We start from the raw sequence: 22338 nt of genomic DNA on the forward strand, positions 1-22338 counted from the left end.
AACACATCCATAGCTCCCTCAGTCTCAAAAAAAAATTAAACTATGAATCAATCCAAGCATGCCTGCTGGCTACTGCCCTATCTCTCCTTTCCTCAGTCAAACTCTTTGAGAAAGCTATCATTGACTGAACTTCCTCTCCTTTATTCCAATCTAAACCCCCCTGCAATCTGGCTTCCAACCTCATCTCCCAAATAAAAATGTTTTCTCCACATCTCCAATTATCTCTCAACTGCATAATCTAATGGATTTTCTCAGTCCTTATTCTTGTTTTTTTTTTTTCTGTAGCATAATGCCACAATGACCATATGACCAACCTCTCCTGGATATCCTCTCCTTTTCTGGGATTCTTTCTTGGATCTCCTCCTACCTATCTGACTGCTTCTTATTCTCCTTTGCTAGACCATCATCCCCATCATACTCTCTCCCTTAATAACTTCATCAGTGAATGGCTTCACTGCCATCTCTATGCAAATATCTATCCCATATCTATTATTTGGAGACTCAGTCACTCTCCTCAGCTCCAGTTCCATATAATTAACTACTTAATGGAAATTCTACATTGGCTAACCCATTTATATCTTACATTCACCATATCCAAAAGAGAACTCATTCTCTTTCCCAAACCCACCCCTTCTAAATTTACCAAGCTCCGTCAAGTGTGCCACCAGCTTTCCAATCACTCAGTTTGTACCTTTTGTGTTATCCTAAACAATTCACCTCATATATCAAATTAAATGCTAAACCTCTCTCCACAGCAGCTATCACATAGATTGCCTCCTCCCTTCTCTCTACCACAACCACCTTAGTTTAATATCATCACTTCTTGCCTTTACCATTATAACAGCACCCTAATTAATCTCCTTTCTTAATCACCCCCTCCCCAATCTTCTCTCCATACAGATGCCAAAGAGATTTTCTTATAACTCATCAGTTTCCTACTTAGTATAGGGACTATATTAAGGGCCTCTAGGATCAGGTATAAGCTCCTTCTTTTGTCATTTAAATCTCACCACAACCTGCCTCTCCCCTACCTTTTCAGTGACCTAACAAGTTACCTCCTATGACACGCTCTACAACCTAGCCATACTTGCCTCCTTGCTGTTAGCCCCCACGACATTCCATCTCTAATCTACATGTCTGGCTGTCTTGCCTAAAATGATCTCATTCTATCTATATTTTTGCCTTCAGGAATCCCCAGTTTCCTTCAGGATTTAGCTTAAGTCTTACCTATTGCAAAAGGTAAATAACCCACCCTCTCCCATGCTTGGACCTTCCCCTAACAAGGTCACATTATGTTTGATTTGTATATTTTCTCTTTCATTAGAAAGCTCTTTGAAATCAGTTTGGTTTTTACCTTTGTATTCCCAGCACTAGTGCCATTGGTAGGCATGTAATACATATTCCTGACTGATTCCACGGATTAAAATTCTCCAGAATATGTCAGTCAGTCGAAGAAGGAAACTATCAGAAAGGAAATTCTGCAGACAGAAACAGAATTTCAATATGAAAAAAATAAAGAACTGCCTAAAGAAATTTTTAAAGGATGGCAGCTAATGGAAGATGAATACTCCCAATACTCAAATGGATCTTTAAATCTCATTGATTCGGTAGTTTCCCTCAACAATGCATACTGAGCCCTCCCATGCCTGCCCACTCCATGCATTTTTGTTCTCCCATATTTATGTACACTACAGGGAATCCATCCTTTGCTTTTTCCTGACAGTGAGAGGGTACCAGTTGAGTACTCTGACTATCCACCTGACATCTCATGCCCACCTTTTATTCCTATCGTACATTTCCCTGATGACATCTTTTACTCCCGTTCAAGTTCCTCATTCATTTGTCGTACCCTACTCATACATTTCCATTGTCTTCCGTGTGACTTTCATTTTTAATTCTTCATAGACTTTCCCCGCCATCCAGCAACACCAATAGAATGTTAATATAAAAAATGAGCCTCTACTTTCATGAGAAACTTGGGGATCATTAAAAGAGCTTGGCGATTTTCCAAAGTCTATCCAGTCCATTTTTCTGAGGCTCTTGTTCAATTCCAGGCCCAACTTGTATTCACCCATAGTGTTTGTTACAGAGTACTCAACTGGTACCCTCTCACTGTCAGGAGAAAGCAAGGAAGGTCTCCAAAGTGTTGGATGGACTCCCTATACATACCTTTAGGTATAGATGACCACACTCTATAGGTTGTCCATTCAAATAAGATACATTCTCCATACCTTTCAGTCAATTTTAATCCAGTAAAGATATGATCTATTTTTGGTTATCACTTGTCAAAATCTTTTTTTCTCATCAAGAATGTTCTCAATTCATGTACAGAAAGATGACTCAAGATTTTTTTTTATAAATGGGAAAGTAGGCATATTGGTAATATACCATGAAATAATGTTACTGGCTTCTGTTGCTGTTGTGTGCCTTTGGGCACACAAACCAACTCCGTAGACTCTTCTTTGTCTCTCCATATCTGTACGCCGTTCTTTCACTTCGCTATAACTTCCTTCTCCTGGTTTTCTTTGTAGCAAGAAGATCAAGAATGATATAATTCAGTTCTTCCAGCAGGTCCATTTGCTGGTTATTGGACTAGTTCCCAGCAATCTATACTCCAGGGTACTGAAATAATTTATGGATATGACTACTGGGGTCAGTGAAGAATCATGGAGAATGAGAAAGATGCCGCAGGGCTACAAATAGACAAATGGACCATTTTTCACAAAGGGGGAAGAAAGAGGATGCTGTAGAGAACTTGACATCAGTCCTTGGTAAAATCCTAGGTTGTTCATCTTCTCTGCTCTATATATACTTGGCCCCATCAGCTCCCAAGAGTTTAATTATCATCTCTCTGCTGATGACCCTCGGATCTATGTATCCAGTTCTAGTCTCTCTCCTGAGCTCTAATCCCATGTCACAAAATGCTAATTAGACATTACCAAATGGCTATAGGTGGCAGAGTAGATAGAGTGCTGTACGTGGAATCAGGAGGACTTGAGTTCAAATTGCACATCCTCGGCTGTGTCCCCACCGGCAAGTTACTCTCTCAGCTTCACCTCATCTGCAAAATGCGGATAAAAATAGCATCTACCTCACAATATCTGTTCCTTGGATCAAATGAGATAATATATGTAGCGTACTTTCCAAATCTTAAAGCATTCTATAAATGCTAATTATTGTTATTATAATTACTATCACAGGAATCTCAAACTCAACATCTCCAAAACTCACCCCTCTTCCAAACTTCCTTATTTCTGCTGAAAGCAACACAAGTCGTCCAGGTTCGCAATCTCTGTCATCCTAGACGCCTCATGCCCATCATTTGCCAAATCTCATTAGTTGTACTACCACAACAATCTGACCCTCATCTTTGCTCAAACAGCCACTACTCTAGCTCAAATCTTCATCTCCTCATCGTCTCTGCCTTCTCAGTGCCCAGCATGTGGCAGGCACTAAATAAATGCTTGTGAAATTGAATTATGTCCAATTTGGAACATCCCATTTTTAAAGAGACGCTGAATCTATGCCATGTTTAAGATCATTAAGAATGTGAAGAAGACTAAAGGGAAGACTAAAGGGAAGGCTAGCGGAAGCAGGAGGAAAGGGGAAGAACATGATCACCATTTTCAAGCTATCTGAAGAGTTCTAATGCAAAAGCATTAACGTGCTGGATCTGGAGTCAGGACATGAGTGTAGTCCCTTAGACAACCAAGTCACTGAACTACTCTCTGCCTCAGTTTCCTCATGATGAGAAATTCAAACGAGTTATAAGCAAACTGTTCTTCAAAACCTTAGAATACTGTATGTTTATTATTAATCACTGTTACTTCAATATCTCGATATGGCATGGAAGTCACCTTGGGTTCTGGGAAAGCCAAGACAAAACTGACTGACAAGGGTGTGAAGCCCCTAGTAAGCGAGGAGGCAATAGTACCTCACAGCTAGGTATCTGCCCTAGACAAACTGCATGCCAGGGTATGTATACTCACTTACCAAGAAAAACAGGTCTCAGTCTTCTTAAATTCTTATAAATACTAAAGTTAGCTATCGTATCCCCCTCTCTTTCCTTCTCCAGTCTTCACATCCCATTTTTTTCAACTTACTCTGATGTGATACGTCTTCAGTCTGGTTTATACTCCTCTGAATGCACTCTGACTTAAAACTGCCCTCCTAATGCCACCCTGGTCCTACTTAGCTTATTAGCCTAGAATTATTACGTTGTGATTTCTGGCCAGAGATCTTTGAAAACAAACTAACACAAAAATGGAAAACAGGAAAGCTTCTCTAAGCTAGCTATGTGAAAATGTCCTGACTTTCAGAAGGAGAAAGTGAATTCTTCTTACCTTAGGCCAGGAACATTTAGTTTCCAACAAAATCCTAGACCATATTATTAAAGGGATGGTTTACGAGTACTGAGAAAGGAAAGTGGTGATCACAAGGAGTCGGTGCGGTTTCATTAAGAACAAGTCGTGTCAGCATAACCTCCTTTGATGACAACATGACTAGACCAATATGATAGCTCAGAATGTTGTCAACAGTATGTAGCTAGATTTCAGGAAAGCAATGAAGTGCTTCATGATTTTTTTTTGAGGGGGATGGCAAAATGAAGAGATTTGCCTATGGACTCCAGGTTCACCAACACAGACAATAGCGGACTCCTGTACGGGAGTCAAAAACACACACCATGACAATAGCATCACTGGAATTATAGAATTTCATAGTTGGAAGGGACGTGAGCAACCACTTAACCCAATCTACATTCAAATAAAAATCTACAATGTGGCCTACTTTTAATTCGTTTTCTTTCCTATGATTGAGGTCCAGTTGAATAATCAGACTGATTAATGGATTGACATCAATCTGGAAGAAAGTATCTAGAGGATTATTGGGGGAGGGGAGGAGTTCTGTCCTTGGCCCTCTGCTGCTCAGTTAACTCGTTAACATTTTTCTCAATGACTTAGATGAAGGAACAGATGGCATAATTATCAAATTCATGAAGATGAAGCTGAGAGAGGTAGTAGGTAACATGTTAGATAACCAAATTGTGGTCCCAGAAGACTTCTCCAGGCTAGAAAATCCTGGAACTAATCTTGTATGACAACATTTATCCTAATTAAATTTCAAGTGTTTAACTTCCAGTTTATTAATCTAGAGTGTAAGGAAAGAATCAGATTGTGGGACTAAGAAGATAGTTCAGATTTTTTTTTTGAACCTGAAAAACTTTAAAGGGCTACAGTCTCAATCAATTTTAATAATGTGACAGAACAGCCCAAAAGTCAATGTAATTCTACGCTAATAAGTTAAGTAGGGCCAGGGTGGCATTAGGAGGGCACTTTTAAATTGGAGTGCATTCAGGGGAGTACAAGCCAGGCTGAAGATGTATTATATCAGAGTAAGTTGAAAGAAATAGGATGTTAAGACTGGAGAAGGAAAGAGAGGGAGATATGACAGCTAACTTCAGTATTCATAAGAATATAAAAGAAGTTTGAGACCGGTTTTTCTTGGTGAGTACACATTACAGATAAGTAGATCTGGGATCAATATAAAGCAGGGGGTACTTTCTCCTGTACTCTGTTCAGGGGAGGTACCCATTTATTCAGGGGGAATAAATGTAAATTATAATTAAAACGTTCCTGATTTCCCAACGAGTCTTGCTTATTCCTAGACAACGTGAGTGTGTTCCTAACAGCTGGGGGCTCTTCGTGGGATCAATATAGCATCAGAAGAAAGAGGTATTTCATGCAAAGAATGGGTGGCACCCTGACTCTTTTGTAGTGGGCCCTAGTGTCTGCAGGTGAAAATTTCCTTCATCCGACTACTGATTTCCCTGGAATATTTTTCTGGAATCCTTGGGAACCCAGGAACGAGAGTAAAGGGGGAAAAGGGAGGGAAAATGGCCATAGACAGTGCAAGTCCGGTGCCTGAGCAAGGTGGGGGAGTCCTGCTTTGTCATGTCTGGATTCGCTCCAAGTTGAGAAATAAGATTTGCTTGGAACGGGGAAAAGAGCTCTTAAAATTTTTGACCTAGGTGGGAAGAATGGATTTCCCCTAGTGCTTTGAAGAAAAGCACTGGTGGGCTGGCCCAGGGAAAGTGATTTGGCTGTGAGCGATTGAGGTCACTTCGGTTCATGCATGAACCCAAGGGAAGCTTGGGTGACATTGTGAGGGTGGGGTCGGTTGAGTCTGGCTAGATATTGGTGAGACAGGGAAGCTTGAGTTTTGGGGGGACCCTTATGGGGGGCTCTTGAATAAGATTTTTCAGACTCTAAGCCTTGGCACCCTAATTTCTGGACCAAGACAGTTTGGCCAGACCTTAATCTGCAGGGAGGAAGGCAGGCTGACCAGTCTCCTTCCCAGTCTCCGAGATAATGGAAATTCTGCTCTACACCCTGGAGCAAGCTCTCGAGAAATCCCGAACAAGAAACAGGGAGTCCTTGTGAGGATTGGCTCTGTCGAGTTTGCGGGGTTGAGGGAGGACAAGAAGACATAAAGGAACTGATGAGGAATCAGGAAGACAGCTCTCAGAAGTTATGACTGAATTGGAAAGAGAAGAAAGCTGGAAGCTCTTAATTAAGGCTTGATTGGGTCCTAAAGGTTAAAAATCTGTATATTTTCACTAAACTCAGTCTATCTAACATCAAACAAGTGTTTAAACTGTAGAAGAGATGTAAAGGGGTCTGTATGAAAATTGGATGATCACTTTAAAAGGTTTAGTGGTCTGTTTAGAATGTGATGAAATTGCTAGTCATTTAATTCTTAAGTTTTAAGGTAAAAAGCAGTTGGAGAAGAAGTCTGGTGAGTATAATATTTTTTTTTCATTTGTTGGAAATGTTTGAGATAGTTTGGGTCAAGATTAGAAAAGACAGATTGAAATTGGAGATATGGAGAGTAAAAAGTTTCAGTAAAGATTGGGAAAGAGAGATAGAAGCTGAAGATAAGGGATTTGGGTGGGGTTAGAACTGCAGCTCAGTCCAGTGGCTCTGGGTCCATATGCTCTTGGCCACCCCCTCCCCCCCACTCCACCTTAGAAGACTGGGTGTGTCAATCAGGAGCTGAAGCTAAAAGAAACTTGTAACCTGATTGGAAAATAGGACTGATTAGTTAGTGATAAAAGGTTTTATTGAATCTGGGTATTGACTATGAGAAAGATTTTGATTTGTATAATCATTAAGCTTTGCCCATGTAAGGTATGACTGAATTTTGTTTCCACAGAGATTATATCAAAATATGAAGTCTTACTGTTGGCTAGTGGTAGGAAATTAAACTGCATTCCAAAGCAGTTGAGGAATCTTGCCACCTCAAAATTAGCATATCTAAAAGGCAGGCTCCTTTGTTCTCAAAGGGACTGCCAGGCCCAAAGTAATTCACCTAGGGTGAGATCTTTATTATGGGTAATCTTGTGCCCCTCTTCAACTCACCTTTGTCAATCTTCCTCAGCAAGTGAAAGGGATCCCCCTCCTCTCATGCTGAGGCAGACAAAGGGAGGGGAAACTAAAAATGTTTTAGCTTGGTCACGTTTTGCTTGAAAGGGAAGTGCCCCACCTTTTTCAAATTCCTTAGGCCTTTTGTTAATTCAAATCTTTTTGTAAAAACTCTGAAGAATTAGAGTCAGGGATTGGAATGTATAAGATGAAGCTTGGAGAAAGCGGGGTGCCAAATTAGGATCAATAATTTCAATATGTGATAATCTGAAAAGGTAATTGGAGTCATCTTATTTCTAAATTGTATTTTTACAGTTCTCTTAGTCTGTAAAATTTGAGAGACCCTTGTGATGTCTGAATTTTGTTATATATGAATTGATCTTTTAAAAAAAGGGGGTGATAAAAATGTAATAGTTTGAAACTGTTATATTTGGTTATGCAAGTTTCTAAATACATAAAAATGTTTAAGGCATTAAATTTGTATGGTTTAAACATACATTTGTATGGTTTAAATGTTGTTAAAAACTGTACTATCAGAGAAAATTGCTGAATGTGTTAAAAAGCTGTTATTGTTCAGTTAAAATTGCTTTGCTATCACTTAACAGCATTTGTGAGATGGTTAACTAAGACTTTGTGAGAATCTCCTGTTGTAATTGTTATGTACAAGAGGTTTTGTGAATAGAAAATTTGGAAACTTTGTGATATCTAGAAATTCTGTCATAACAAAGAATTGAGTTGTTATAATACTTTGAAAAATATAGGGGTGTGATTTTCAAGCCTGTATCATCTAAAAATATATTTATGTATGTTAATCTGGAGGCTTATGGACTAATTTGTGATGGCACTTTGGGAATTTGTGAATGAATCCCAACGTTTAAAGGTTATTTTGCTTTAAGAAGGAGAGAGAGACATCTCATTTTAGAGCTGTCCAAATAATTTTTCTTCATAAAAGTTTAGTGACAATCCCTGTTTATATCAGGATGTTTTGTAAAATCTTTTTGTATAATTTTCAGAAGGCCTGCTGAATTTCCATTTGTAAGCTAACTGGTTGCAGCCGAGTTTCTGGGTAAGAACCTTATACTTGGGGAATTAATGCTTATCTACAGAGGCCTTGGGGGAGGGTGGTTAAAGCATGTGTTTTAAGTACCCCAAGAAAGGCCCATTCAATGTCTTATTCTAGATTTTTGAGAAAGGAGTTTTGAAACCGAAGTCTGTGCATTCCTTACTCCTCCCCCCCTTAAGTTTAGATAAGAAGAAAGAGTTTTACCTTTGCCCACCTGGTAGAAGGCAAGGAAGTGGGGAGGGACAGCAGTACTGGGATTTAAGTTTTACTGAAAAAGAGAACAGCCGGGGTCATAAGACAGCCCCCCTCCATCCCCCCTTCCCAACCTGGCTTTTTAAAGTCAGCAAAAAGTGATGGGTTTTTAGGATAATCGCAGATGTGGGTCTTAAGGATACAGTTTTCATTAGTAAAACTTGCCATCTGATGGAAAAGAACCCACCCTCAGGGGGAGATGATATGGCAGGTCTCTATAATCAGAAATAAGCAGGTAGCGACGAAAGGGAAGGTATCTGCCAGAATCTGTTACCACTGTGAAAGAAGTTGGTTTTATGGGGGAAAATGGAAAACTGGATAAATGCAAATTGGTGAAATCTTGTTGTTTTAATCAAATGACTGGTTACATTGGTACTCCTGTATAGTCAAATGAAAGTGTTGTTTCTGGATATTGGTGGGAGTAGTTTGGACAGGTGGAAGAGAGGTTTGTGAAGTGAAGGTGCAAATGTAAGGTTGACTCATTATCCCATAGTCTAAGGCTTGAATTTAAAGTTATATTGTATCTATGTGAGATAGAGTCCTTAGATGTTTTAAAGTGATATAAGGGCAATTAGGTATTAATACAAATAGTGTAATTAATTACTGGAACTAAATCAGAGACATCTTTAGTTTAGGGAAAAGAATTTCAATGTAAGTCTTTTTAAGAGAGATAAGTTGTAGAATATTTTTGTATTGATGGGAAAAGTTAAATGTGGATTTGAATTCATTCCATGGTCTAAAACATAAAGATAAAGTTATATGGTTCAATTCTTTCAGATCAGGCATAATTAGAGAAGAATAGAAAAAATAGAGGAGAAACTGATGCAAATGTGTTAGGGCAATAACTTATGATCTTAACGGGAAGATTTTATGAAAAAGGGAGGAAATGCATGCAAGCTATTTAGAGCTAGCTTTAAGGATGTTCCTTAAGTAATGTGAGCTCATAGTCATATCCTAAACCAATTATTGGAACTTGCTATTCAAAGACTTAATGGGATTGCTAACTGACTGTTTTTCTGAGTCTAACTCCAGACATGAGTATCAAGGAAGGCTGACCCAATATGCCAGCAGCCCTGTGAGGGAGGCAGGCATGAACTGCAGGTATGATTTCATGGTAAAATTGAGAGGGCAACTGTTTTGTATGTGCTGAGGTGGGACCCTCTTAACCTGATTCCTTAACTGAAACCTGGCAGACTAGGCCTGGATCAATGCAGCTTGCAGTTTGACACAACCTCTGCCTGGAGTTGATAGGAAGCTGGGGAAAATATGGTCCCCTTATTCTAAGTCCCTACTCTCTTGGTGGCAAATTTCTATAATCAGAAGGTTTTGTAAGTGCAGTAACAAATCTATTAAAATAATTGATTATGGAACATCTTAGATTACCATAGGACTGGGACTAGTGTTTTTGTTTAGGTCCTTGTATAAGTTATATTTTTTCCTTGGTAATGGTATGGAGACAATTAGGTCAAGAAGAATGGCTTATGGTTTATTTTGTAAATGCCATCAAAGAAACATGGCATGACTTTTGTGATGTTATATATACTGTGTTGAGAATGTTATCTAATGTGTTTATGTATGTACTGGAGTCTGTTAATTCCTTAGTGAAATATCATCCTCCTGGTGAGGAAATTAATCATGAGTTAATGTAAAGTATAAGAAACTGGATTCTGATGGGAATTTCTTAAACATGACAATTGGCTAAGGTTCCAATTTTGAATTTGTAAAAATGATCAGGGTGTAAAGATTAGAAATGGTAACTTAAAATTGTGCCAAGGTAACTTTGTAGGAGAATGGAAAGAAAGCTGGTTCCTACAAGAAGGCAAGAAGAAGATGCTGGAGATGGCTGGAACAAATACCAAGGATCAGAGGGCTTCATTGATGCATGTTCCCTGCCAGACAGCCTTACGGGAAGAGACTTTTGAATCTTAAAGGGACAACTGCATTATCGTTTTCTTTTGGATCTCTGTAACTCTATTTACAAAGGGGATTGCCCCCTTTGATTTGTCAATGCATCAATCAATCCTTCCCATATTTACTTAAAGGGGTGATGTTTAAGGGGAAAAATTCAGATGAGAAAGAGAGTAAGGGAGTATTAAAAATGTGGAAACAAACATCTGAATAAAAGAAGAGGGGGAAAATTGTAATAAATGGGAGGAGGAGTTTTGTTTCCACAGAATTGAAGGTGTACCTTTCCCCACCCCAGCTTTAGCAGAAACCAGGCCTCAGGTCAGTTAGGTGAAAGGTCAGAGGCTTGTACGCATGCTTAAAATGAGCCATTTGAGGAGAGCATGACGTAGGCAGTCAGGGGGTTGTATCTGGCCAATGAAGAGCCTGGCAGGAGACTCAAGGTGAGGGTCTATTAAAGGCCTGGCATCCATCTGAGTCCTTTGTACTTTCTCCTGTACTCTGTTTATGCGAGGTACCCATTTATTCAGGGGGAATAAATGTAAATTATAATTAAAAATATATAAAGCATGGGTTCTTACACCTTTTTTGTTTGGACCCCTTTGGCCTTCTGGTGAAGTCTATGGACGCTTTTCCTGAATAAAGTTTTTAAATTAACAAAACAAAATACATAGGATTACTAAAGAAACCAATTATATTGAATATAATTTCCAAACATTTTTTTTAAAAGTAAGTTCATGGACCCCAGGTTAAGAGCCTGGGATAGAAAGGAAAAACTTTCTAATCCCTACAGTGATCAAAATGTTGAAGAAGCTGTCTGTCAGACCCCAGTGGGGGAAATCCTTTCTCCCAGGAATACAGAAAATAGTGGACTCCTGTGAGGAAGTCAAAAACACACATCATGAAGGAGAAGGGACTGAGCTACCAAACAAGAAAGAGTGAGAATTCCCAGAAGGCTCACCTTACTAAATCATTCTCTCAGAAATCTTTCAGCAGCCCCCAGAGTTCACCATGACTGAGACAGCTAGTTAAGCTTTGAACCCCTCTTCCTGGACCTGTACTCAATTCTCTTCTAGAAAAGTGATGCTCTGACACCACCCATTTGGCTGCAGCTGTCTTCATAATTATATTTATTGTGTTGACCCTTGGGAATTCACTCTCTGGAACTCAGTTTCCATATCTGTAAAATAAGAAACTTGGGTTGATGCCCTAATGTCATTTCTAGCTCTGAATTATACGATCTATTTTAGAATTTTAGAGATGAAGTTCACCCTCGACTCTTCACTCTCACCCCTCACATCCAATCTGTTGCCAAGGCTTGCTGATTTCACCTTTGCAGCATCTCCTGTATATGCTCCCTTTCCCCCCTCTGACACAGCCACCTCTCTGGTGCAGGCCTTTATCACCTCAAGCCTGGATTATTACAATAGCCTCCCTGTAGGTCTGCCTAGCCACCGTCCATTCAGCCACTAAGCGATTTTCCTAAAGCCCAAGGTCAATCATATCACCCCTGTATTCAATAAACTCCAATGGCTCCCTATTGCATCCAGGATCAAATATGAAATGCTCTGTTTGGCATTCAAAATGCTCCATAACCTAGTCCCTTCCTACCTTTCCAGTCTTCTTACACCTCACTCCCCCAACACTCTCCAATCTAGTGACAATGGCCTCCTGGCTGTTTCACGAACAAGACTCATCTCTCAGCTCTGGGCATTTTCTCTGGCAGTTTCCCCATACCTATATTGTTCCCCCTCCTCATCTCTGGCCCCTGGCTTTCTTTCAAGTCCCAACTAAAATGCCATCTTCTACTCTCTTAATTCTAATGCCTTCCATCTCTTAATTATTTCATATTTATCCAATATATAGTTTATTTGTACTTTTTTTGGTTGTTAGATTGTGAGCTTAACAGCAGGGATTGCCTTGTACCTTAGCACAGTGCCTGGCACATAGTAGGCACTTAATATGTCTTTACAATCTGACAGTGAGCCAAAGAATGATTTTGCCAGGATTAACATAGCTAATAAAACCTGGGATTCAAACCCAGGTCAGTCTCCTGATTCCGAGTCACTTACTATCACCCAGCATGCTGTCTCTCAGTGTTTGTTGAGATTACCTCTCAAAGTCTGAATTAATTCCAAAGGGAAATCTGCCCAGGGCCATGAGCCAAGAACCCAGTGACAGAGCTGGTCACCTGGCAGGCTCAAAATGTACAGTGACCTGAATTGCTTGAATTCTTCAAACAATCTAGAATCACACAGAGTTAAAGGGCCCATTTAAATCCAACTATTTCATTATTCAGATAAGAAGCTGAGGCCCAAAGAGGAGGCCTGACTTACCCAAGGGTACAGAGGAAAGCAGTGGCAGTGCATGAGTTAGAACCCAGGTGTGAATCCCAGACCAAGACTCTGTCCAGCATACAGAACCATCCCTCATCCCACAGTGAATAAGTGACCTCCCAACCACAACACACACACTACTTCCCCTGCCTAACACCTCCCCACTTTTATCAGTTCATATATTCAATCCCACAAGACTTACAGGTTATATCCAACATCCAAAGGTCACACATGGAGATTCAGGCCAAGTCTAAGTCACTGAAATGTCTGGCTGGACAGACCTGGAAATGCCCATCCTCAATCTTTCACCCTACCTTATAGTCACGTCCAATAAATAAGACCTAAGATGTGAATTTTACTCCACTGCCTACCTGTATGGCCTTACAGACTGGCCTCAGTTCTTAACCTTTTCAATTCTCAAAATTTCCAATATATCTATCAGTTCTTACAACTCCGTTGGCCCAACTTTGATGATGTCCTAAGCACACTGGAGAGATAGGGAGGAAAAGGTCAAAATGAAGTCTCCCCTTCCCCATTCTGAAGCTGGGAATGGTTTCAAAAACAAGGTTTCCCAGAGCACTACTGAAACAATCTGTCTTTTGGGTCTAATCCCCAAGCTGCCAGGGAATCCAAGTAAAATCCATACTTAACACTCCATCCTGCCTTCAGGGCCTCCCTACTTCAAACTCACCAGCAGCAGCTAACGAGAGAAACACTACAGCCAGGATTACATACATGGTACAGTTCCTGGCAAAAGGCAAACCCACTTACTACTAGAGACCCTTTGGTAGATCACGGAAAAATCTGGTTGCCTGGAGAAGTTCATCAGTATTGTATGAGAGGTCCACAATGACACCCTTGCATGGGTTCTGGATAATGGATGATGCTCTCAAGCTTTCCCAGTCACCAATGCAGTGAAGCAGAACTGTACGTTTGCTCCCATGTTTTCGGCAATGTTGTCAGACTCCCTCAATCAGGACGAATATGGCATTGAGGTCAGCTATAACACTGGTAGTAAATCATGTAACTTGAAAAGGCTACAAGCTGAGACTGAATCGGAGGGAGAGTTAGTGCCCAACTTTTTGTTCTCAGAAGACTGCGCGCTCGATTTAGCCTCTAAGGCTGAGATGCACCAGAATGTGGGCTGATTCTCTGCCACATGTGCTGATTCTGGCCTAATAATTAACACCAAGAAAACACATCTCCACCAGCCAGCACTGCCCCAGCCATATGTGGAACCACTGGTTACAGCAAATGGAGAGATTTTGAATGCTATGGATAAGTTAACTTACCTTGGCAGTATACTTTCCAGGGATGTACATACAATCGATGAGGCTGAAGCACAAATTGCGACAGCTAGCTCAGTATTTGAGAGGCTCCAAAGGAAAATGTGGGAGAGAAGAAGTATTAGACCGACTACCAAACTGAAGGTCTAGAGAGAAGTTGTGCTGACCTCATTATTGTAAGCCTGTGAAACCTGGACAGCCTACTAGCGCCATGCCAGGAAAATGAATCACTTCCATTGGAATTATCTTAGGAAAATTCTGAAGATCAGCAGGCAAGACAAGGTACTGGACACTGAGGTCCTTTCTCAAGCTGAACTGCCAAGCCTTGAAACTCTAGTGCAGAGAATACAATTCTAATGAGCTAGCCAGGCTATTTGAATACTAAATGTACCTTTGCCTAAAAGATTATTTTTACGGAGAACTCACACAATGCAAGCACTCACTTGGAGGTCAGAAGAAGTGATACAAGGACACTCTCAAGGTCCCTCTGAAGAGCTTTGGAATCAATTGTGAGGCATGGGAGACACTGGTACAGGCCTGCCCAGCATGGCATGCCCACATCAAAGAAGAGGTTGTGCTCTATGAACAAGGCAGAACTGCGCAGCTCAAAAGCACACATTTAGAGAACTCTCCAGTCCAAATATTCATATGGACTATTTGTGACGGACCAGCGGTAGAGCCTTCCTAGCTCAGATTGGTCTGATCAGACGCACTGTACCTTGACCCCAACACAGTGAGGTTATTTTGGTCCTCCTTGAGCATGAATGACAACCACCACAGACCCTGGTGCCTGGGTCCAAACCTCTGCAGGAAAAAAACAAAAGTCTATTCCCCTATCCACCAGGCTGTCACTGAAAGCACATGATAAAACCCAGAAGAGCATTCTGTGAATTGTTTTTTTCTGACAATTGTAACTCCCTGTAAGAAATGATGCACGGAATCCAGAAATTCAGCATTTAGCTTTCTCCACACAGGGTCACAGATTATATATTCTCAAAGCTGGAAAAGGCCTCAATCAAGTTGAGGACAAACCTATTCTCCCTCTGTCACTGGACAGCTCTTAGGGTGAGGAAGTTCTTCCATCGAATGGAACTGAAATCTGCTTCTCTGTAAACCCTACCTCACCCCCACCCCCACCCAATTATTTCTAGTTTTGCTTTCTAGGTTCAAGCCAAACAAGTATAGCCATTCTTCCCCCAAAACAATTTTTTTTAAATGAAAGCTCTCCTCAACTGTGCTTCACTCCTCAAGGCTTTACTTCCTCAGTCTAAACATCTCCCATAACATATCCGCATATTGCCTGGTCTCAGTATCTCTGTCTATCTTAACTACCTTTCTTTGGGCAAGCTCCAAGTGATTCTATTCAATCTCTTTATTCAAGGTCTGTTTACACACACACACACACACACACACACACAGAGGAATTAGACAACAGAAGGCATCAGGAACACAAAGGAAAGTCTATTTTACAAGAAGTCCATGCAGAATATTTCTGTTGGGAAGGGATCCTGAAGATCCCATGGAACACATTCATTTTAAAGAAGAAAATAAAGCCTGAGGCAAGTATTTGTCCGAAGTCATACATGCAGTGACACAACCAGCCAGTATTACAATTCAAGTCATCTATACTCTAAATCAATTGTTCTTTCACTCTGCCACACTCAATCCAGCTTCTCTGACCATGCTCCAAGGCCTCAGCACCTTGCTCCAAGGTCACCAGTGGCCTTCTGTGTAGATTTCCAAACAGATCTCAATCTTCTGGGCTTGCCATTACATGCCAGGACACAGTCTTGTGGGGCAAACTGTCCCCAGCTGCTCTTAATTCCATGACTCTGCTCAGACTGTTCCCCTGAATGGGATGCCCATTCCAAGCCAAATTTTCCCCCTTCTTCAAAGCCCAACTCTACCTCCTCCAGGAAGTCTTCCCAGACAGACTCTCCCCTCTCCCCCCTTCACCTCCCACTTTTCTGCTTTGATATACATATATATAGTACATATTATATACATATCAATATACACACACACTGTTCCTCAGTAGGACCTCCAGGCCTAACCCAGGGGTTTAAAGAATGGAATAGAACAGGTTGTTCTCATTTCCAGCACAACTACCCCCACCCCCACCCCAAGCAGAGGGCGCCCCACTCTTCATTCATTCAGGGAGCATATCCATAAGGACTGTGTTAAGCATATGTAGAGGACTGTGTCCAGAGCCAGGGAGAACCAAAGTTTAGATAAGACACAGTTCTTTCACTTATGGAGTTCACAGACATAACAGACAATATGAGCTAAGTGCTTTACCGAAGTTCCAGGTAAGTGCTTTATGAGATCAGAGGGGGTCATCACTTAAAACATTAAGGGATAACTGGAAAGGAGACCATCTGAGGCTTTGTGGAAAGAAATGGAGATGTTTAATCTCTTTCCTGAAGGAGGTGGCATTTGAATTAGGCTTTAAAAGACGGGCAGGAATTCAAGAGGCCAGGCCAAGGAACATGTGAGCACAAGTACAAACGCAGGAGAGCACAAAATGAAGAGGGTAAGTAGCCCCGTTTGCTAGCTTTGCACAGAACATGGAAGACCGGGAAAATGGTGGCAACACTGAAGGAAACAGTGGGCAGAAGGAAGAATGAGATTAAGGGGAAAGATAAGCTTTGTTTGCACCCTAAATCTGAAGTGCATAGGGAAAGTGTCTTAGAGGAAGATGCAATACGGAAGCTAGAAGAGAAGTCAGAACTAGAGCTCATCCGTGTAGAATTGTTATAGTTGAGTTCATGGAAGTAAATGAGATTGCCAAGGGAAAGAGAGTTAAAAAAAAAACACCAAAACTGGAGAAGCTGCCTGAGAATGGACCCTTGGGGGATACATGGGTCAGGAAAAGGAGAAGGAGCAGCAAAGTTCTGTGAAGACAACTACTAACCCCAACCAGGGCAGACTGAGACACCAGTAAGAGAGGACCAGCCCTTCTACCCACTTAAACAGATACACAGAAAGGTTATAAATAGTCATTTTAACACAGGAGGGAGTGGCAGGAATTGTCACCAAAAACCTGAGCTCCATCTTCCTGCCTCATGTTTTCAGGGCCACAGGACAAGACAGGTGGAGTCACGCACATAAAAGAGGGCAGATTGGGGGGGGGGGGGAGGAAGGAAAGGTAGAGCTAAGGGAGGCAAAGGGAATGAATCCCAGAACACAGAAAGAAGGGTATGTCTGGTACTACAGGAGGGATCTAAGCAGAACCTGGAAACCTAAGAGTTAAATGGTAGGGGTCGAGGGCCAGCAGGCGAAGAACTTTTCCCCTAAAATATAATACTTGTATTGTGGAACATTTTTTACCAAAAAGCAACAGCTTATAAAGTCCATGTCTTCCAGATAGGCTTCCTACATAAATCTAGCCAACACTGACCTCTTTTATTTTTATGTATGTATGCATGTATGCATGCATGTATGTGTGTATGCGTGCATGTGTATATGTGTGTATGTATGCGTAGTACATATATGTGCGTGCACATATATACATGCATATATGTATATACACATGTACATATACACACATACACACATGTGCATATGCATGTATATACACATACATACGTATATGTGCACATGTGCTTGTATATATGCATGTATGTGTATTTGCGTGTATTGTGTATATATGTATGTATATGTGTATGTATGTGTGTACGTATATGTGTGTGTGTGTGTGTATATACACACGTATATACACTTTATATATTTTTAAGTGTCTTACACTCAATCTGCTCCTCAATCTCAAGCCGGGGCATCCTCTAATCATGTTCAGTGAATCAGGTCTCCCCAGACTATGAATGCCTTGAAGGATTGCTTTTCTTTTGTCTCCCCAGACGCCTGATCACCAGGACTAGGCCTAATTCTTCTCCACCCCCTATTCCTCACCCCAGTCTTTAAACTGCACAAGGCTAGGAATGGGATCCGTTTCTTCCTCCTATCTCCTCCACAGCATATTGAAATTAGATGCGGTCCCTTGCCTCAGGTAACTCTTATTTATCAGGGTAGGGAAAATCAGACTCACACACAAATTTCGTTCTGCCTTGTGCTGTAGCCATAAAAGAAGTGCTATAAAATAAAACAAAAATGCCTGATCTAGCCTCCAACACAGCTCTTTCTGAGCTGGAAATAAAAGCAATGCTCCTTGGGAGGAGCGAAGGCCCTGAAGCTCTAAGTTCCAGCCCCAAGTTCTGAGGTGCTGAGAGGTTGGGGAGCAAGTCAGGACAACAGAAGGCAAATATCATCATGCTCCTGGCTAACAAGTCAGGAGACACGGAGACTCACTCTGCTGGGGGGAGGGAAGAGCATTGCTAAAGCGGAAGGAGGGAAGAGGGGTGACACGGTATACCTGAGGCCCACCCACACATGCCAAACAGACCAAAAAGTATCCAATACAGAAAGCTATGGAAGGAGGGTTACACCCAAGGCTTGCCAAAGACCGAAAGCTAGAAGAGAACTTGCATTACCTACTCCATCCACCTTACTTTACAAATGGGTGAACACATGCCACGACGGGGAAAGAGACTCACTCAAAGTCAAACCACTAGGATATAATAGAACTGGGGAAAGCAAAGACACCCAGAAACTAGGCTTTGTTTCCTAACCAAAGTCAGCAAGACACTCAGAAAGTAGCCCACACAAGTCTTGGGAAGATTAAAAAGTCCCCAATCTCTCTCATCAATATGGCATTCAAGGCCTATAGGTTCTGCTGAAGTTCAAAGAAACAAGTAGAAAAAAGCCAATGCCTACTAGGCCCAGCATCCTCTAGTTATTCCTAGTCCTAAGATTCCTTGCAGTGAGGACTGGACCTGCCTACCCCTTGTATCTGGCAAAATTTCTTCCCAAAACCAATTTTTTTTTAACAAATTTGTAAGACCATAGAATTTTATAACTTTTTCATAAAAATTATTTTTACAAGATAATAGAATTTGGAAATAGAAGAGACTTGTCTAGTCGACCACTTAATTTTACAGAAGAGTAAACTGAGACCTAGAAAGAGGAAGGGGATTGACCAAGGCTACATAGCTAGCAAGCATCAGAACCAGGATCCAACCAAGATGTTCTGACTCCAAATCCAATTTCTTTCCCCTGTACAATGCTCCTGTCTTATGTTAACCAGCTTTGAAAATTATGACATCCCCCTCCAAATACATACCCCTTCACTCAATTCTTAGAAGATGCAAAGATGCTAGGGACCCCACCCACCAGTATTTCATGGCCAGTCCAACTCTCCCCTGCCTGGCCACCTCACCTAGTAGAAGCCACGTGGAGCCAAGACACTCTGATTAACTCCCTACTTAAATACCAGCTCCTTGCCAGGTAAATCCCCTGGTTTGGGGTCACTGAAGAACCATGAGGTGAGGTCCATGGGGGTGAGGAAAAACAGAAGAGGAAAAAAAAAAGTCCGCCAGCCACATTCCTCTGGCTGCTCCCTTCCCTCCGCCTCTGCCAACTGTGGGCAAAAAACACATCCTAAGGTAGTGATTTTAAAACATTTTTGGCTTCAACCCAAATGCATCATGCAAGTACAGATGACAGGCTCACAATGCAAGTCTGAACGGGCCTGTTGGGATATTCAGTGCAAGGACTTTTGTTTTTTTTTTTTTAACTGCCCTGTTTACGGTAACTATCTTTGAAGTGGGGGAGGTGCCTGTCTTACTAACATTTATTTCACAGGTGGCTCTCCAGCCGTTCAGTTCTTGGGATGCAATTCTCCCTGTGGCAGCACTCTTCTTTGCCCCTAACTCTACTCTGGAGAGAGTGGGAAAAGTTCAAGTTATCTGTCTAAAGTCCATCCCAACTGCTAATGCATTGCTTTTCCCTCAGGGGGAGGTCCTTAACCCCCTAGCCAAGCTCCAGAGAGAGCCTGGTGAGGTAGAAAGAAAATGATTTGAGATCAGAAGGCTAAATACAGGCTCTGTCGTTCCCTAGTTGTAGGCTGAGACTCCTTATCTACAAAGGGTCAGGCACCCACACGGTCCCTTCCATCCCTACATGGTATGATAACGAGACTTCATGATTTTTCTAGAACATGGATCAGAGATGTGGACAGAGGTAGATTTGGGGCAGCCTAGACTCCAGTCCCATGAGCCAGCATCACCATCAGGACTCAGATAGCTTTGGTTCTCACAGGATAGAGGGCGCCCTGCTGAAGTGGGGACATATGCCCAAACCTGCCCACACCATCCAAACGTAAGCTATGCAGGCTCTGCTCTGCATCTACACCTTCTTCCTCATTCACTCAGGAGCAACATGGCATGGCCCACCCTGCACTGTCCCTGATGACAGGAAGGAACTTACAGTTCTCCTTCTCATGCCACAACTAGTGCTTCTCAAAGAATCCCTTAGGTGGAGAGCCAAGAACTGCTCCCATGTCAACCTTTATTTTGCAGCCCCAAGTCACTGAATTACTGAATAAAGGGCATCCCACTGCTGGGAAATAGAACAGAATCCATCTGTGTCCCTGAACTCAAGCAAGCAGGTGCTAGGAGGGCTGGGGATTGAGGCACACCTGGGAGGACAAGGGTTGCTGTTTGCACCTGGTTTGGCTGAGATCTGAGCTAAAGTTTAACTAAACTAACTCTCTCTCTCTCTCTCTCACTCACTCTCTCTCTCTTTCTCTCTCTGACTATATATTCCAACCAGGGAACAAATGTTCTAGAAAGGAGAAATATCTTAGTAAAAAAAAAAAAGGATCAAAAGAGGCACAGAAGAAAATACTGATTCACTAAGACTCCCTTGCCCTGTGTTTTTAGTGGGAGATGAAAGGTGGAGCAGATGACAGTGTAGGGCCCTGAAGCAAGTACTGAATCATTAGACCTAGGTTCACATCTGGACTATCTTTGTCCTTAAGCATGTAACTTCAGTTCTCTGGACCTTAGGCACCGTTTGTCCAATAAGGGATTTGTGTATATCACCTCGGAAGTCTCCTCCAATTCATATCACAAAAATAAATTGGCGTAAGAAGACCCAAGGTCTAACCATAGTCAACTTACTATGTGACCCTGGGCAAGGCATCTAACATCTCAGAGTTTCATTTTCCTTACCTGCAAAATGGAGCTGATCATCCTTGTACTAAACACAGGGTTGTTGTGGGGGAAATGTTTTATAAAACTTAGACCACTAAGAGAACGGGAAATTTGGATTTTCATCATCATCACTTCTCAAGGCAGCCCATTTCATTTTGGAACACTGAGTTAACATCTACCAAGAACTGCCCCTCATTACTCCTGGTTCTGCCATCTGGGGACAAAGCCAGAATAAGTCTTTCTCTATGACAAATGCCTACAAGTATCTGACGGGTGATCATATCACCTATGAGATTAGGGGACATCAGAGGAAAAGTCATGAGCAGGCAGATCAGAGCCGGCTTTTCTTATAGGGACATGTTCTGGGCTTCAAAGGTCAAACTTAACTTAGGGAGAGTCCACAGCCAAACAAATATGTAAGCTAAGCTCTTCCTGAAGCCCCATCTGTCTGTGGCCTCTTAAGAATTTATAAGGGGTAAAAGGAAAAAAACAACTTCCTGTCTCTTCTTCCACCATACACACTCCTGAATCTCTTCAGGACTCCTGAAGTCAGGGCAGAACCTTTCAGAACCCTGGTCTACCATCTTTTCTTTATAGAAGAAACAAGGTATTAGACAGCGGGTTTGAAAGGTCTTCATCAAAAAAAAAAATCACAGAATCATTAGAGACCTCAGATATCTGCCAGTCCAACCCATACACGAACAATCTACCCTACAGAAATAGCTGGTCGTTTCCTTAACACACAGCCCCGCATCACTTCCCTTCTCAGAAATCTGATGTTTCCTTACTGCCTTCAAGATAAAGACCAAAAACTCCTCAGGTATTCTAGGCTCTCCACAGACGGGCTGCCACCTACCTCCCCAACTGCTTCTTTGCCTACACATACCATTTTTGTTCCTGCTAGGCAAGGCTCTTCGCTATCCCCATAAAGTGTCCTTCCTTCATTCCAGCCTCCATATATTCCCTTATGTTATCCACTCTCCTTCTTTATTATGTACCCAAATCCTAAACATTTTTTTTCAACAT

The sequence above is a fragment of the Trichosurus vulpecula genome, chromosome 3 (genome assembly GCF_011100635.1).
Source record: "Trichosurus vulpecula isolate mTriVul1 chromosome 3, mTriVul1.pri, whole genome shotgun sequence".
Classification (NCBI taxonomy): domain Eukaryota; kingdom Metazoa; phylum Chordata; class Mammalia; order Diprotodontia; family Phalangeridae; genus Trichosurus; species Trichosurus vulpecula.